Genomic DNA, 17,856 nt, shown 5'->3' with positions numbered 1-17,856 from the left:
GTATCCCATCCAAAAAAAAAAAAAAAAAAGCCCAGGACCAGATGGCTTTAGTGCAAAGTTCTATAATTCCAGTTCTGCACAAACTATTCCACAAAATAGAAGTAGAAGGAACTCTACCCAACTCATTCTATGAAGCCACAATTACTCTGATACCTAACCACAGAAAGATCCAACAAAGATAGAGAACTTCAGACCAATTTCCCTTATGAATATCGATGCAAAATACTCAATAAAATTCTCGCTAATCGAATCCAAAACCACATTAAAGCAATCATCCATCCTGACCAAGTAGGTTTTATTCCAGGGATGCAGGGATGATTTAATATACAGAAATCCATCAACGTAAACCATTATATAAACAAACTCAAAGACAAAAACCACATTATCATCTCATTAGATATGGAAAAAGCATTCGACAAGATCCAACAGCCATTCATGATAAAAGTCTTGGAAAGATCAGGAATTCAAGGCCCATAACTAAACATAATAAAAGCAATCTACAGCAAACCAGTAGCCAACATCAAAGTAAGCGGTGAGAAGCTGGAAGCAATCCCACTAAAATCAGGGACTAGAAAAGGCTGCAAACTTTCTCACCTACCTATTCAACGTAGTACTTGAAGTCCTAGCCAGAGCAATTCGACAACAAAAGGAGATCAAGGGGATACAAATTGGAAAAGAGGAAGTCAAAATATCACATTTTGCATATGATATGATAGCATATATAAGTGACCCTAAAAATTCCACCAGAGAACACCTAAACCTGATAAACAGCTTCGGAGAAGTAGCTGGATATAAAATTAACTCAAACAAGCCAATGGCCTTTCTCTACACAAAGAATAAACAGGCTGAGAAAGAAATTAGGGAAACAACACCCTTCTCAATAGTCACAAATAATATAAAATATCTTGGCGTGACTCTAACTAAGGAAGTGAAAGATCTGTATGATAAGAACTTCAAGTCTCTGAAGAAAAAATTAAAGAAGATCTCAGAAGATGGAAAGATCTTTCATGCTCATGGATTGGCAGGATCAACATTGTAAAAATGGCTATCTTGCCAAAAGCAATCTACAGATTCAATGCAATCCCCATCAAAATTCCAACTCAATTCTTCAACGAATTAGGAAGAGCAATCTGCAAATTCATCTGGAATAACAAAAAACCTAGGATAGCAAAAACTCTTCTCAAGGATAAAAGAACCTCTGGTGGAATCACCATGCCTGACCTAAAGCTTTACTACAGAGCAATTGTGATAAAAACTGCATGGTACTGGTATAGTGACAGACAAGTAGACCAATGGAATAGAATTGAATACCCAGAAATGAACCCACACACCTATGGTCACTTGATCTTCGACAAGGGAGCTAAAACCATCCAGTGGAAGAAAGACAGCCTTTTCAACAAATGGTGCTGGCACAACTGGTGGTTATCATGTAGAAGAATGGGAATTGATCAATTCCTATCTCCTTGTACTAAGGTCAAATCTAAGTGGATCAAGGAACTCCACATAAAACCAGAGACACTGAAACTTATAGAGGAGAAAGTGGGGGAAAGCCTCAAAGACATGGGCACAGAGGAAAAATTCCTGAATAGAACAGCAGTGGCTTGTGCTGTAAGATCAAGAATTGACAAATGGGACCTCATGAAACTGCAAAGCTTCTGCAAGGCAAAAGACACCGTCAATAAGACAAAAAGGCCACCAACAGATTGGGAAAGGATCTTTACCTATCCTAAATAAGATAGGGGACTAATATCCAATATATATAAAGAACTCAAGAAGGTGGACTCCAGAAAATCAAATAACCCCATTAAAAATGGGGCTCAGAGCTAAACAAAGAATTCTCACCTGAGGAATACCGAATTGCTGAGAAGCACCTGAAAAAATGCTCAGCATCCATAATCATCAGAGAAATGCAAATCAAAATAACGCTGATTCCACCTCATACCAGTCAGAATGGCTAAGATCAAAAGTCAGGTGACAGCAGAAGCTGGCGAGGATGTGGAGAAAGAGGAACAGTCCTCCATTGTTGGTGGGATTGCAAGCTTGTACAACCACTCTGGAAATCAGTCTGGCGGTTCCTCAGAAAATTGGACATAGTACTACCAGAGGATTCCGCAATACCTCTCCTGGGCATATATCCAGAAGATGTTCCAACTGGTAAGAAGGACACATGCTCCACTATGTTCATAGCAGCCTTATTTATAATAGCCAGAAGCTGAAAAGAACCCAGATGCCCCACAACAGAGGAATGGATACAAAAAATTTGGTACATTTACACAATGGAGTACTACTCAGCTAGTAGAAAGAATGGATTTATGAAATTCCTAGGCAAATGGTTGGCCTGGAGGGAATCATCCTGAGTGAAGTAACACAATCACAAAAGAACTCAAATGATATGTACTCACTGATAAGTAGATATTAGCCCAGAAACTTAGTATACCCGAGATATAAGAGACAATTTGTAAAACACATGAAACTGAAGAAGAATGAAGACCAAAGTGTGGACACTTTGCCCCTTCTTAGAATTGGAAACAATCACCCATGGAAGGAGTTACAGAGACAAAGTTTGGAGCTGAGACAAAAGGATGGACCATCTAGAGACTGCCATATCCAGGGATCCATCCCATAATTAGCCTCCAAACGATGACACCATCGCATACACTAGCAAGCATTTGCTTAAAGGACCCTGATATAGCTGTCTCTTGTGAGACTATGCTGGGACCTAGCAAACACAGAAGTAGATGCTCACAGTCAGCTATTGGATGGATCACAGAGCCCCCAATGGAGGAGCTAGAGAAAGTAACCAAGGAGCTAAAGAGATCTGCAATCCTGTAGGTGCAACAACATTATGAACTAACCAGTACCCCGGAGCTCTTGACTCTAGCTGCATATGTATCAAAAGATGGCCTAGTCGGCCATCACTGAAAAGAGAGGCCCATTGGACATGCAAACTTTATATACCCCAGTACAGGGGAAGGCCAGGGCCAAAAAGTGAGAATAGGTGGGTAGGGGAGTCGGGGGAGGGTATGGGGGCTTTTGGGATAGCATTGGAAATGTAATTGAGGAAAATATGTAATAAAAATATATTTAAAAATCAATAATAAATAAATAAATAGAGAAATAAAGTGTTTCTTCGGCCTGGCGGTGATGGCACACGCCTTTATTCCCAGCACTTGGGAGGCAGAGGCAGGTGGATTTCTGAGTTCGAGGCCAGCCTGGTCTACAGAGCAAGTTCCAGGACATCCAGGGCTACACAGAGAAACCCTGTCTCAAAACAAAACAAAACAAAACAAAACAAAACAAAACAAAACAAAACAAAACAAAACAAAAACAAAAACAACAAAAAAAAAAACTGTCCTAATGTCAGCCCCAGATTTGGGCCTCCTAGATGTGACTGAGAACAAAGTTATTGCCAAAGAGGTTCTTACTCAGAGATTGGGACCTTGGAAAAGACTTGTGGCATACTTGTAAGAAATTAGACCTGGTGGCTGTAGGATGGCCTGCTTATCTGCACATACTGGCTTCTGGTCAAGGATGCAGATAAATTGACTCTGGGACAAAACTTTGTGCATGATCTAGAAAGTATGTTCTGTCAGCCCCCCTGGCTGATGAACACATTATCAGAGCTTATTGTTGACTGAATAAGTGACCTTCACTCCCTCCTGCTGTCCTCAATCTCACTACCCTACTGCCTGAGACTTCACCTACTCAATCACTGCGCTGACATTCTGGCAGAAGAAACTGGTACTCAAAATGATCTGAAGGATCAGATCAGCCTTGGCTTAAGAGTTCGAGTTGGTACACGGGAGGCAGTAGCCTCGCAGTTGAAGGTAAGCAGAAGGCGGGGACAGCAGTATAGTGGTGGACAGAAAGCAAGTGATCTAGGCCAGCAGCCTCCCTGAAGGGACGTCGGCCCAAAAAGCTGAACTTGTGACTTTGATATAAGCTCTATAAATGGCAAAAGAAAAGTCTATACTGACAGCAGATATGCTTTTGCCACTGTAAGGAGCAATATACAAACAAAGAGGGCTGTTGACATCTGCAGAGAAAGATCTAAGATGCTGTGGTTAAAGGAAATCAGATGGCAGATCTAACCGCCAAACAGGTGGCCCAAGGAGCAATGATCCTGGCAGTCAAGGAGCCTAAAGATTATTATGATCTCAGAGAGACCAGCTTTAGATACACCCCTGAGCACTATCAAGTTATGGACATTACTTGACCCACCTGGGGGCCAAGAAATTAAAAGGTGTGGTTAGGTCCTCTGACTACAAATGTTAGTAGTTGTAATGTTGTAGTCCTATGTTACAGGACTCTCTGACTTGTCAGAAGAAATAGTCAAAAGCTGCAAGGCCTGTGCTATGACTAATGTAGGATACTCCATGTATATACTCCTGAGAAGAGGCTCAGGGGCGACTGGCCTGGAGTCTACTGGGAGGTAGATTTTACAGATAGACACCTTTTCAATGTGGATAGAAGCTTTTCCGACCAGGACTGAGACAGCCAATGTGATAACCAAGAGAAATCTTCCCAAGGTTTGGGATACCCAAGGTAATCAGGTCCAATAATGGACCTGTCTTTGTTGCCCAGGTAAATCAGGGACTGGCCAAGATATTAGAGATTGGTTAGAAGTTACATTGCACATACAGGCTCCAAAACTCAGGACAGGTAGAAAAGATAAATAGAATTCTAAAAGAGACCTTGACAAAATTAACCATAGAGACTGGCGCAGACTTGGTGCTCCTTCCCCATGCCCTATTTAGAACTGAAAATACTCCCTCTTGATTCAGCCTTACTCTTTTTAAGATCCTTTATGGGGCTCCCATGCCTATCAATGTCTTAAATGATGTGTTTAAACCTACATGTTGTTGTAATAATAATAATAATCTGTATGCTAAGTTAAAAGGCTTGCAGGTGGTGCAGAAAAAAAGTCTGGTCACAATGGGCTACAGTGAATGAGCCGGGTACCCCAAAAGACATCTCAGCAGTTCCAGCCAGAGATCTAATCTACATACACCTACATCATACCCAGACCCTCAAGCCTCACTAGAAGGGTCCCTGCCTAGTTCTGTTTACTATCCCTTCTTATTCTGTTTTTGTTCTTATAGAAAAAGAGTATGATTTCTATTCTCCACATAGAGATATATACTTCTAAAATTCTAAGATTAGAATTACTTAGTAGAAGAAGAGGAGAATGAAAGAAAATAAAACTTGAGACCTGTGATTCATGTAATTTATGTCACATAGCCCAAAGAGTTGTTTGTGAGCTTTGAAACCTGGGGCTGAGAACATAGCAGAACAGGCCAGGACATGCCCGGCAGGCCCGTCGTTAAGACATTCCTGAGGCTGCTTGGCCATAAAGATAAAGAGAATGACATGTCCGGACTGGCCCAGCGCCCTTCTGACCTAAGTTAAATGTTAACCAGATGCTCTGCTGTTACCTCGATCTGCATGTACAGTCTGCTGATGTTTAAATGAACCAATCATGTGAAACCATGCCAATTCCTCCCCCAGCCGCAGACACTTTTCTATAAAATCCCCCAGCTTTCAAACCATGAGGTCAAATTCTCTGTCTCCTGCATGAGATACATTTCGACCCGGAGCTCCGCCATTTAACTACCTCGTGTACTTACATCAAGACGGTCTGTTCGTGATTCTTGGGTGTGTGCCGAATTGGGAGTTGAGTGGGGGTTCCCCACTAGGTTCTTTCACAAGCTGAGCAAGGCAGGGATAGCAAGCCAGTAAGTAATATTCCTTCATGGCTTCTGTATCAAATCCTGCTTTCTGACCTGCTTGAGTCCTGACTTCCTTTGAAGACAAACAGCAATAAGTGTAAGCTGAGTAAATTGTTTCCTCCCCAATTCGCTTTTTGGTCATGATGTTTGTGCAGCAATAGTGACCCTGACTAAGACAAATTGGTACCAGCATAGTGGGGTATTCCTGTAACACCCTGAAAATGAACTGGGGAGGACTGTGGAAGGACTTGGAAGTTTGGTCTAGAAGAGTCACTGGGTATTAAGAACTCTGAGTAATGTTCTGTAGGAGCTTGGAAGTTAATGTTGAGAGCAGTGCAAATGATGGATGTGGGAAGCCACATGTGCCGTTGCTGAGTGGCACTGACTACTGCTGGCCACCACGCATAAGATTGGACAAACAACCAATGTGTACATATGCAGTAAAGTCTTTTGCAAAGACACTGCCTGGCCCAGACATGATAATGAGGTTCTGTAAGGTACTGAGAGTATAACCAATCAGATGTGAGACATGCAAATGAGGTATGATAATGAGGTTCTGTAAGGTACTGAGAGTATAACCAATCAGATGTGAGACATGCAAATGAGGTATGATAATGAGGTTCTGTAAGGTACTGAGAGAGAGTAGCCAATCAGATGAGGAACATGCAAATGAGGCTTAGTGCATAACCAATCCGGGTGTGAGACACGCCCCTCCTAGGCCTATAAAAGCAGCACCAGTTCTGGGCTCGGGGTCTCTTTGCCTCTATAATCAAGCTCTTCCAATAAACGTGTGCAGAAGGATCCTGTTGCAGCGTCGTTCTTCCTGGCAAGTCGAGCGCGCGCAAGAGATGGAGGCCCGGATTGTGAAATTTCAGAAGGAAGATTAAAGACTCTTATCAGGGCCCTTGCAGGTTTGATTGTGAAGATTCTGTGGTTTTTAGCTGAGGCTGAAAAATCAGCTATGATAAACAAGATACCCAAACTACTAAAGTGAAATCTTTGTATTACTGGGAATATTGATGCTGGTTATCTGGAACTAAGAAATTGGTGGTGATTAAGAAGAGACTAGCGTCATTGAATTGAAAACTTCTGGGAAGTCTTTTCTGAGAGCACAAAGAGGCTGTGTTCCTGATAGAGCTAAGGTTTGTACCTTGTGCTGCAGCTGGACTTGGTAATGTGTAAAAGTCATCCAGGTGGTACTGGTTTTGAAGGCATGAAAGGGTCATGAAGAGCAGCTGAGGCTCAACACTGTGAGAGGCAATGGAAGGCATTGGTGAAGGTACAGCTTCAGTTGCAATTGATGGACCAGGACTGAAGGGGTCACACAAAGGAGTTGAGGCTTTGCACCATGAAGAGAGCCTATGAGAGGCTACTGGTGAAGCATAATTGCTGTAGAAGGCAGCAGTGTTTTGCAGATGACAGTGCCATGAGATGACCACCAAGAACAGCAGTAGCAGTGGGGTACAGGCAGGTGGAGCCTAGAAGACAAGGTGTGTGCTACAAAGGGCATGGCTGGAGAAATGACCCAAGCCCTTGGAGAAGCCCAGAAGATCATGAGTGGATCCCAGACATTGGATGGTCAGAGTTTGATTTTGCTTTTGATTGTGGCTGTGCCCTGATATTTTTCCCTCCTAAAGGAAGAAAGTATTTTAGTGGAACCCACACTTAAGAGACTTTTAATTGAAAAAAAAACCTTTGAATTTTAGAAGAGGTTGGATATTTCAAAGGGATTGAAAATTAAATATGTAAAGATCGTGGGAATTTAAAGTTATTTAGATCTTAGGGGTGGATAAAAAAGTAAGGGTTGAGTCTTAACAGTGATGTGTTTCTTTGTCAAGTTGACAAAGGGTCAGTTGTACCAGCTGGTCAACTTGACACAAGCTGGAGTTAACACAGAGAAAGGAGCCTCCCTTGAGGAAATGCCTCCATGGGATCCAGATTTAAGGCAGTTTTTCAATTAGTGATCAAGGATTGGAGGGCCCATTGTGGGTGGTACCATCCCTGGGCTGGTAGTCCTGGGTTCTATAAGAAAGCAAGCTGAGCAAATCAGAGGAAGCAAGCCAGTAAACAGCACCCTCAACAACCTCTGCATCAGGTCCTGCCTCCAAGTTCCTGCCCTGTGTGAGTTCCCATCCTGCCACGGACCAGGCCCAGTCGGCCCCCCTCAATCTGTGGTAATCATGTCTAGGACAGATGTGCATAGAGTCGGCAAGAACGGGATGGTGACAAACAGACTGGGCACAAGGGAGTGTGGATCTGAATGTAATTTGTCAAATGGAGCATCAAATTTTTTATACAGAAGAAAATAGGGAAGTTAAGTGACACACCAGCAAGGTACAATTAGGTTACCGATTCTTACACAGAACAGAGGAATGCAAACAGGAAGGACTGGCAGGAACCAGCTGAGATAAAATTCAATATTAACAACTGGATCAAAAAGTAGCCCCACCTAAGGTCAGCTTAATCTTAGAAGTGCCCTTGCCATAGTTCCTAGTCTAGTCTATTGTATAGTCCACCTTCCCCCTAGGCCATTGTAAATTCTTGTGTATGGTTGTAACTCCAATATTTATAGTTCTAAGTATCTACTCTGGTTCCTCCTTAGATCACAAACTTCATTCTTCCTAGATAATGGTAAATTCTGTGTAGGGCAGTGACTTAGCTATCCATGCCCAGGGTCGGCTCAAGGACTGACTACCTAGGACTGTGAAGAATCTTACTTAGCTATATGTCAAAAATTCAATCCTTAGAAGCACTAATCATAAAACAATATTAAGGGAAAGCACACAGATCTGTTTACCACTAAAGCAAGGACATTGGAGCACTCATTATACAGGATGCCACGGTTCCAGGAGACTAAGTTTCTGTGAACTTTTCGCCTCAGGACAGCGCCCAGGTTTTTGGGGCCTGTCGCGTGTGTCACTACTGGAGTGGATGTAGCACTATCCTGAGTTCTTCTTAGTGATGAACAGCAATGTGGAACTGTAAATTGAATAAACCCTTTCTTCCCCAACTTGCTTCTTGGTCATGATGTTTCTGCAGGAATACAAACCCTAAGACAAGGCCCATCCACAAATTCCTTTCTGCATCAACACCAAGAATCTGGATTTATACCAGTGGAAGCTCGGGCTGCTGCTGACACTGAATAGATGACCTTGAAGAATTGGACAGTGCTCAGTTAGACCCGCTTTGGCCAGGACTGCTTTACTATGCCTTAACCTCTAACCTCTAACCTCTACCCTCTGCCCTAATTCTTCCTCATATCAGTATTCACAATGACCTTGAGGTTACATCCTACTTATCTATTAATTCTACTTACACCTTGTGTGTGTGTGTTTGTGTGTGTGTGTGTAGACTTTAGAACAGGTATGGGGAAATAGTAAGGATGAAGTATGAATAAAACTCTCATGAGCTTTAACCACTAGCAGTGCTGGTCTAAGACTTCTAGAGTCTGACCCAGATCATTTTATTTTAGCCATAAAATAAATTAATTTATTTAATAATAATTAAATCAATTAAGCAGAGCACACATTCAGGTGAAGTATTCAGATAAAAATCCACTCAACCCCATGAATACTGCAAAGCTTAAGACATGTTTACATTGAAGATCTTTACATACAGCTTCATTCATAAGATGGTCATGTTGACTTATAAACAATGCTCAAGATAAAGATCTAGGAAGAACAACTGCATTGAGGTTAATGTAATGACTACTGGTATCAGGGTTGGCCTGGTCCAAAGACTAGATAGTCACTTGGGCTGTTGTAACATACAAATCATATTTATCACAAGAATGAATTTTATAACCTAGAAGCAATGGTCAAGGTTTTCAAGGAAACTGGTCTGGGATAAGTAAAACATAAATTCTTGAAGATGAAGACCAAGCCTGGCTCTAGGACAGCAGAAGATCACCAGATTGTGATCTACATGGACTACACCCAGCCCTAGCATCCCAGGAGAGGTAAGCTGTGTGTTTCACTTTCCTGGCTTCTCCAGTGCTTATCCATATTCACAAGACCCCTTTGCCCTCTACCAATGTGTTACTCAACACAGCTAGAGCCTAGACACAGGTATAAGAATTCCTGTCCACCTGTAGGGAGCACATACAATTAAACATAACTAGGGTATTGTGGGGAGCATGAGGCTATGTTTGGCTAGTAGCCACAGAGGTGAGATCTCAATCCACCCTAAGGCCTGTGCTATGATCTGACTGTCTGAGATAAAACAAAAACAAATAACAGATATTAAAGATGTCTCCAGGTATCAAGACCTAAAGAGGGTGAGTACCTTTGGACTTCTTGTTTTTATTATTATTATTATTAGGTATTTTCCTCATTTACATTCCCAATGCTATACCAAAAGTCCCCCATACCCTTCCCCCATTCCCCTACCCACCCACTCCCACTTTTTTGGCCCTGGCTTTCCCCTGTACTGGGGCATATAAAGTTTGCATGTCCAATGGGCCTCTCTTTCCAGTGATGGCTGACTAGGCCCTCTTTTGATACATATGCAGCTAGAGTCAAGAGCTCTGGGGTACTGGTTAATTCATAATGTTGTTCCACCTATAGGGTTGCAGATCCCTTTAGCTCCTTGGGTACTTTCTCTAGCTCCTCCATTGGGGGCCCTGTGATCCATCCAATAGCTGACTGTGAGCATCCACTTATGTGATTGCTAGGCCCTGGCATAGTCTCACAAGAGACAGCTATATCAGGGTCCTTTCAGCAAAATCTTGCTAGTGCACTTCTTTCTCAGAACCCAAAAAAATGGATCTGTGGAAGAACCACAATGTGTTTACACTAAAGAAGGTGTGTGTGTGTGTGTGTGTGTGTGTGTGTGTGTGTGTGTGTGTGTGTACATCAAAGCAGGGCTTCACAGACACACAGAGGTGTCTCTTCTTGAGGGTTTCTGATGCTTTACTTTCAATTGCATAGTGTTTTAATTGCATAGTATTTTACTTGCATCTACTCCGGTCACATGCATCACAGCAAGTGCACAGTCCACACTTTAGAAAAGTTTTTATTGATTCTTTGTGAATTTCCCATCATGCACTCCAATTCTACACATCTCTCCATTCCTCCATAGCCATCCTTCCCCCTTACACCTTCACCCTGAAAACATAAAAATAAAATAAAATAAAAAATAAGGGAAAACATCTTGACATGGTAGCTGTGATGTGGCACAGTCTGCCACACAGTATGCCCCTTTTTTCAAACAACTTTACTCACAGATGATCATTAAATGAGTCATTGCTCTGGTTGGAGGCCTCTGGCTTCTGCTACACTATCAACACTGGGTTTGTCCCAGAATCTCTCTCCGATGTTGCTGCCCTGTGTCATGGAGATCCTGTAGCTTTGGAACTGTAGGACCAGCACCTTCATGTGTACCTGCAGTTCATAGATGGAGTAGATATTGTGGTGGGCCAACTCTAAGTCCTGGATCTGGCCCTGAGTGGTAATTGAGTTGGTCATCCCACCTGTTCTCCTGAACCCAAACTGCCAAGGCCAGCTCTCCTGCTTAGCCCAGGTTGGGGTCAGGACCAGCTCTACTGCCTGTGGCAGCTGGCAGGCATCTGGACCAGCTCTCCTGTGCTCATGCCATTGGGGCCAGCTTTCCTGCAGGGCCTGAGTGCCTCACTTCAAGGCTGTGGGCATTCTGCCCTTTTAAAACACATAGGGAATGGCCAGGGTGGTAGTGAGTACATACTTGCAAACTCAGCATTGGAAGCAGAGGCCAGAAGAAACTGCAACAGAGTCAAAGCTTAATTTAGGAGAAGTCTCCAGAATCCTTACTCATGACTCAAGTTTCATGTCCCAGTGATGGATCCCTGGTTGTTAATGTGTCAAGTCAGACCTTTCCACTGGGGGCATCCCATATAGAGTAGGACTTCAGGAAAGGCAGTGTGATGCTTTGTTTGCTCTGAGCCAAGCCATGAGCACCTACAGGAAATGGCTTCAATCTCTGGAAAAAAAAAATCTGACAGGGCAGCCCCGCCCACCGATGAGGGCTCATCTCCTGTGTTATTCCGCACCACAAGCAAGTGCTCTTTGGAAGTGGGGGAACCCTCTCTTTTCCCCCAGCATTAGCCCACCCAAACCAAGTATTCAACTACACTGAACTGGCTAACACGAGCTAGCTAGTATGGCCAGCTGAAAGGGCACAGATATGACCTGGCAGGCAGGACTCCGTAGACTCAGAGCAGCAAAAGAAAAAGGGAGACCTTAGCTGGGAGAACAAAGGGTTTATTAGACTCAGCACGGGGACATTGAGCTGCACACGTGGAAAGCCTGCAGGACCCCAGATATTTCTGCATGGATGCTGATGGCATAATACCTTGGAATTCTGATTCTTCCACATGCTGCCAGGGTCAAGAGCAGCAAGCCACAACAAAAGAACATTCCAGGAAGTACAGATCTGAAAGCTCTAGAGAGGAGGGGCACCTACCCAGCAGTGCCTGTAAAGTTGAAACAAGGTGTTCCACACACTACCTCCAACTCAGAGCTTCTATAACTCATAACTCATTACTAGAGGGCTCCAGTAAGCAGTGGTTGCAAATGAGGATGAAAGGACAAGGGTGGGGGACACTAGAAGGATCATCAGAGCAGGGTCTGCAGGAGGACTGAGCCCAGGCTGAACAGAAGCACCCCTGACATGGTTCAGATGAGACCTCGAGGGGGAATGAAAGCATTGCAGAAGTCTTCGTTGCAACAGAACATCTTCACGTTGACAGCAGTACCCAGGTTCTTGGTATTGTCCAGATTAGTAGGGCAGAAGGGAAGGCACTGACTGAACTTTAATTTGATTCTGTGAGAGTCTGCAAGGCATCAGGGAGTGACTCACTTCTTGTGCAGGAACAATACAGCTTCCCAAAATCGGGGCCACTTGCCACTAGGCCTGGAAGGGCCAGACTTGTTTCTAAGGCATGTTGAAGTCAGACATGGTAGTTCAGATTTGTAATCCCAGAACTTGGAAGACTGAGGCAGGGGGATTTTTGTGAGTTTAATTCCAAACTGGGCTATATTTGTGCTACTAGGCTATCCTGGGGCTAGAGAGGAACACCATCTCAAATAACAAATGGACCAAGCGAAAATCAAAACTGTGGGCTGGTAAGGAAGCTTGGTGGATAAAGTGCTTGTGTGCACAAGGATGAGCCCCCAGTTCCCATCACTAGAGTGCATCAAAACATGGCCTACTTGTATTACTGTGCTCAGGACACAAAGATTGAGATCCCTGAGGTAAGCTCACTGGCTAGAGCAGCTCAACCTGCAACCCTGGTGTTCATGTGAGACTCTTCCCCAGTAAATAAAATAGTTGTCACAGAAGATACCCATCAACTTCTGGGTCCCGTACACTGTACCTCCCCAGTGCATGACATCCACACATGTGTCCACAGGTGCCCTTACACACAATGAGCTGGGGAAGCAGCTCAGTCAGTGAAGTGCTGGCCACATGGAAGCCTAAGGACCCAAGTTCAATCCCCAGCAACCATGTACAGAGCCAAACAAGCATGGGAGGGCTGGTTATGATCTCTGTGCTAGAGGGGTGGGGAATCAGGAGGTCCTAGGAGATGGGAGTACTGGATATGATGGTATCTCAGGGGAAAAGATGCCTCAGCATGGGCCTGCAAAAACACCTGCTTACCTCCCACCATAGCAAGCCTCCACCAAACATATCCCTGGTTTTCTATTTCTTTTTATAAAGCATAACTGTCACTACCCAGTTCTCATATGCACCCAATAAAAATTAAGCTTGTTTTGAATTTGGCTCTAAATTGTGGTAGTGAACTTCTTCTCCCCAAGTTACCTGACAGTGTGTATCAGACTGAGGTTCCGCAGCCATGGGGAAGCTTCTTTGTAGGATCCTTTTATGTGAATAATGTGCGGGTACTTGGTGCTGGGTCCTGGCCAATCATAAGCACTAGATCCTTCCCTTCACAGCCTCATGGCCATTCTCACGTACTCTTTATCTTGTTATTTATGTGAGTTAGAGCTTTACAAATGTCAGTCCATTTTAGTTCTGAAAACCCTTGCTCTGTATCTCTATCCATCTGTGTGATCAGGCAAGACAGTGCTGAGGTCCGTCCATCTTGTGCCCTCGGTAAGGCCATTTCCAGGTTTAACCAGAATCTGATCTCCTTCATGGAGAATCCATTGAAAACTACCTTGCTTTATTCTAGGAACCAACGTTCTGGATGTCCTAGGTCACTTATCCAAGCCTTCAGTAAAACTACAGGTTTATGTGAAACAACCTTCTCACCCTCCTTAGTTTCACCCCCACCTCCCCACTGGCTAAGCTCCCCTTAAGATCCCTTGCTTCAAACTGCTTACTTCTTCCATGTCCCTGTGCCTAAGAAGACAGGATGTTTTTTCAGACTTTAAAAGCTCTATATTCTAGACACTCAGTGCCACAGCTAGGTACCCAATACTTGGGTGCGGTCCCATATGTCTGGAATAAAGACTTTCAATTGGATTTATACTCAGTGTAAATGCGTGAATGGCCATCTCTGGTGAGCTTCCAGTCATACCTGTTACAGTGGTCTTAATGATTATGGAAGCTTTGAAGCTGTTCACACAAAGATTCAGCTCTCACCTCAAAGGGGATGAAAGAGAGTTCATCCTGAAGCCAAATATAAATGAGGGTGATCCGGAGGAAAGCCTTCGGTTAAATCTGATAAGTTATTTCTCTGCCAGTGTTGAAAGAAACTATCTATATCTGTATCTGTGTCTGTGCCTATATCTATCTCTATTTATATCGATAGATAGATAGATGATAGATAGATAGATAGATAGATAGATAGATAGATAGATAGATAGATAGATAGATAGATATGTGTGTGAGTGTGTGTGTGTGTGTGTGTGTGTGTGTGTGTGTGTGTATGCAGATTATTCAAAAGGTACTCTCAGGCAGGTTCACTGGCCCCAAAGACCAAGGCCAAAGAAGTTGCTGAGAGAGAGAGAGAGAGAGAGAGAGAGAGAGAGAGAGAGAGAGAGAAAGAGAAAGAGAGAAAGAGAGAAAGAGAGAGCAAGGAAATTGGAAACACAAGGATAGTGAAAAGAAGAGCTAGAAGGAGAGTAGGAGAGAGCGAAGGAGGGGGAGGAGAGACCATACCATCTGGATTATATAGGGAAGAGGCTCTCAGGAAGGGCAGCTTAGCCTCTGGGCTGGAAGATTCAGGGTTGGAGATAGGGAATGCCAGGTAAGGACTGAGGGATGCTGGGATAATGTAGAGGCCAGGTCTGCTTTAATATGTAAAATATGAACTTCAGTCCCTAGTATCCAGAGTCTGAAACCAAACAACCTCAAGTTCCATGTATCAATGTGATGAAGGTTTTATAGTAACAACAAAGAAAGTTCTAAATCAAGGTACTTTTCAAGCACACTAGTGGAAACGGCAGGTAAAGGGGTTCAGGACACCTCTGCTATAGGCTCCAGGTGGCATCTGATGACTCACGGGCTTCTGGTAGGAGGAAGCTAGGGTGTTAAAATGCAGTCCTAAAGATTCTGTTAGTCACAGGATGTTACATCAGAAGAGAAGTAGCCAAGGAATGGCCATTAAGGGTGGTAAATAAATCCTAAGATAAATTACAATAACCCTGAACCTGCAACATTGTAACCACTGCACAGTCTCAGCCGTTCTGTTCTATTACCAGCTTTGGAGATGATTCAGTGCAAGGTGAGGCTCCTTTGCTGCAACTTTCCTTTGAAGTCCCCACCTCCATTTCCTGGTAAACATCTGGATTGCCATTACTTAAGGCCCAGTGCAAAGAATATACTATCCCTGGACTTGGGAAGAGAAAGGGCATTCTAGGTGCTCCAAATAGAACATTTATATCATTGTCTTCCCTTCTCTCTTTGAAGAGATTTAGTTTAGTTGGGTCTGTCAATCACCTGGCCAAGAGACAGCCCCCCCTTGGGAAGGCAGATTCACCTAAAGTCAGGCTACAATGGGACATGGTTCTGTTATAAAAAGGAACAGAGTGCTAAGTGGTCAGAACTTGGCATGCTCCCTAGACTATGTGAAAGAAGCCAGGCCCAGAAGGTGTGCACTGCTTGGGGTTGTTTACACAAAGTATACAGAACAGAATTTGTAAAGATGGAGGGAAGACAGTCAGGGGTTGGGGGAGGGGGTGAAGAGTGTGTGCACAATATGTGTGACATTGCATGTGGAGGGATGGTGACATTGCCTGTTGAGCTACAGAAAGGCAGGCTTACAGAGAGCACAGACGCGCTGGGCTTTTTACCTGGGCACAGGGATTATGGCCATGCGTCCTCCTGTTTGAACAGTAAGTGCTCTTCCTCAGGAGCCACTTCCCCAGCCCAGGCTGGGCTCACACTCATGTTCTTCCTGCTCGCCTGTCCCCAGCGCTGGGACTGCAGGTCAGCACAACCACAGCCGCTTAAGGCTTTTTTCCTAAGTCCGGGGTCTCTGTTATTGCTTGGATTCTGGTGTAAGACATGGAGTTCTCCTGTTTTGTAACAACTGTAGTTTTGTAACTGAATGCAGTGGTTTTGCCCCAAAGAAACTGCTCATATATGCCTGGAAAAGAGGAAATGAGAGTCTCAAAGATCATCTTTCTTTTTTTTTTTTTTTTTTTCTCATTTTCCATACAGGGTTTCTCTGTATAGCCCTGGCTGTCCTGGAACTCACTCTGTAGACCCGGCTGGCCTCAAACTCAGAAATCCGCCTGCCTCTGCCTCCGGAGTGCTGGGATTAAAGGCATGTGCCACCACTGCTCAAAGCTCATCTTTCTAAATAAAGCTGGAGGATAAAGAAGAGACTTAGACTTTGGAGGCTGAGCTCTATGTCAAGGTAGAAGAGGCCCAGCCTCAATCCCAAATTCAACTGCAGAGATGAGCTCCCCTAGAGGCCGAATGTAGCATGACAACCAGCGAGTTTATTGTCTAGAGGAGTGAAGACAGGTGCTTTGGGCTGGTTCTATGTGGTTTTCTTTGAAAGGCAATATCTGAAACAAAGAAGCACAAAAACTGAAAATTAAGCAGCTTTTCTCCTTAAAAGCCGAAGAATTTGTTATTGAGTGACTGCTTAGCTCTTGAGATGAAACTGAGGATCTATTTGAGTTGATTTTAATTATTTTCTTTAATAATTTTTTTATTGCTTTGGTGTGTGAGGTAAGGATTACTCTATTCTGATGGTACCCAGATGTCCCAGAAAAGAGGAAATAAGAGTCCCAAAGATCATCTTTCTTTCTTTTTTTTTTTCATTTTTGATACAGGGTTTCTGTGTATAGCCCTGTCAGATGTGCAAATACTATTATTGTCGACACAGACAGACATGGTACTACTGTTAAAAATCACCCCAGCATGTATAGGAGCTGGGCTTCTGGACTCTGCTTGCTCCTGTCTTTATGTTTGTATTTCACTGGTTTTTTGTTTTCTTTTGTTTCGTTTCTTTTGTTTGAGACAGAATTTCAAGTAACCCACGAACATTTTGTTTCGTTTCTTTTGTTTGAGACAGAATTTCAAGTAACCCACGAACATCTAAGACGTTGAGGATGCTCTTGAACTTCTGATCCTATCTCCCCTGGCTTTGGAGTTCTGGGATTACAGAATTGCACCAGCAAATTCTGTGATTCTTCCAATTTCATGTGAATTTCAGTAGGAACCACTCCTTGCCTTTTTCATCCCCTCCCTCTCCTCCCTCTCCTCCCTCTACTCCCTCTACTCCCTCTCCTCCCTCCCTCCCTCCTTCCCTTCTTTCTCTCCTATCTCTCCACCCTCCACCTGACAATCTGAGTTTGAGCCCTGGAATCCACAAAGTAGAAGTCCTGTAAGTTGCCTTGTGACCTCCACACATGCACTTGTCACATCCATGTGTGCACATAAACATACTTGATTATTAAATAATAATAATTAATTAATTAATTTAAAATCCTTCCCATTTTTAAGCCTAGAACCCTTCCATTTATTTAAGCTGCCTTCATTTCTTTCACTACTTTTAATGTCCTAAGCTTGTGCCACTTTGTTTAAACATATTCCTAGGTGTTTTCTTCTTCTCTAAGTTATTGTAAAAAGAACTGTTGCCTTCACTTCTTCTTGCTCTTCATTGATAGTCTATAGAAAACACCCATGGCTTTGTGTGCTGCCCTCATAGCCTGCATTTTGGCTGACTTTT

At 43.5% G+C, this 17,856-nt stretch overlaps 1 long non-coding RNA gene across 6 annotated transcripts in view; it reads right to left on the bottom strand.

The window, feature by feature from the left end:
• The window catches only part of Gm28068, a 76,955-nt gene that overhangs the window by 6,055 nt on the left and 53,044 nt on the right, over window positions 1–17,856 (bottom strand). For 2 of the 6 annotated variants that reach the window (XR_875428.1, XR_875426.2), the window contains exon 3: window positions 14,558–16,260. The exons of 2 other annotated variants lie outside the window; for them this stretch is intronic. This is a non-coding gene — a long non-coding RNA (predicted gene 28068). Of the gene's footprint in view, window positions 1–5,627; window positions 5,661–14,557; window positions 16,261–17,856 lie in introns of those variants that run through there. 2 more of the 6 variants (XR_003951659.1, XR_001781693.2) reach the window with 2 other exon arrangements.

The sequence above is a fragment of the Mus musculus genome, chromosome 15 (genome assembly GCF_000001635.26).
Source record: "Mus musculus strain C57BL/6J chromosome 15, GRCm38.p6 C57BL/6J".
NCBI classification, from domain to species: Eukaryota; Metazoa; Chordata; class Mammalia; order Rodentia; family Muridae; genus Mus; species Mus musculus.
Note: the sequence above shows the minus strand (reverse complement) of the source record. Positions and strands in the feature narration are given on the sequence as shown.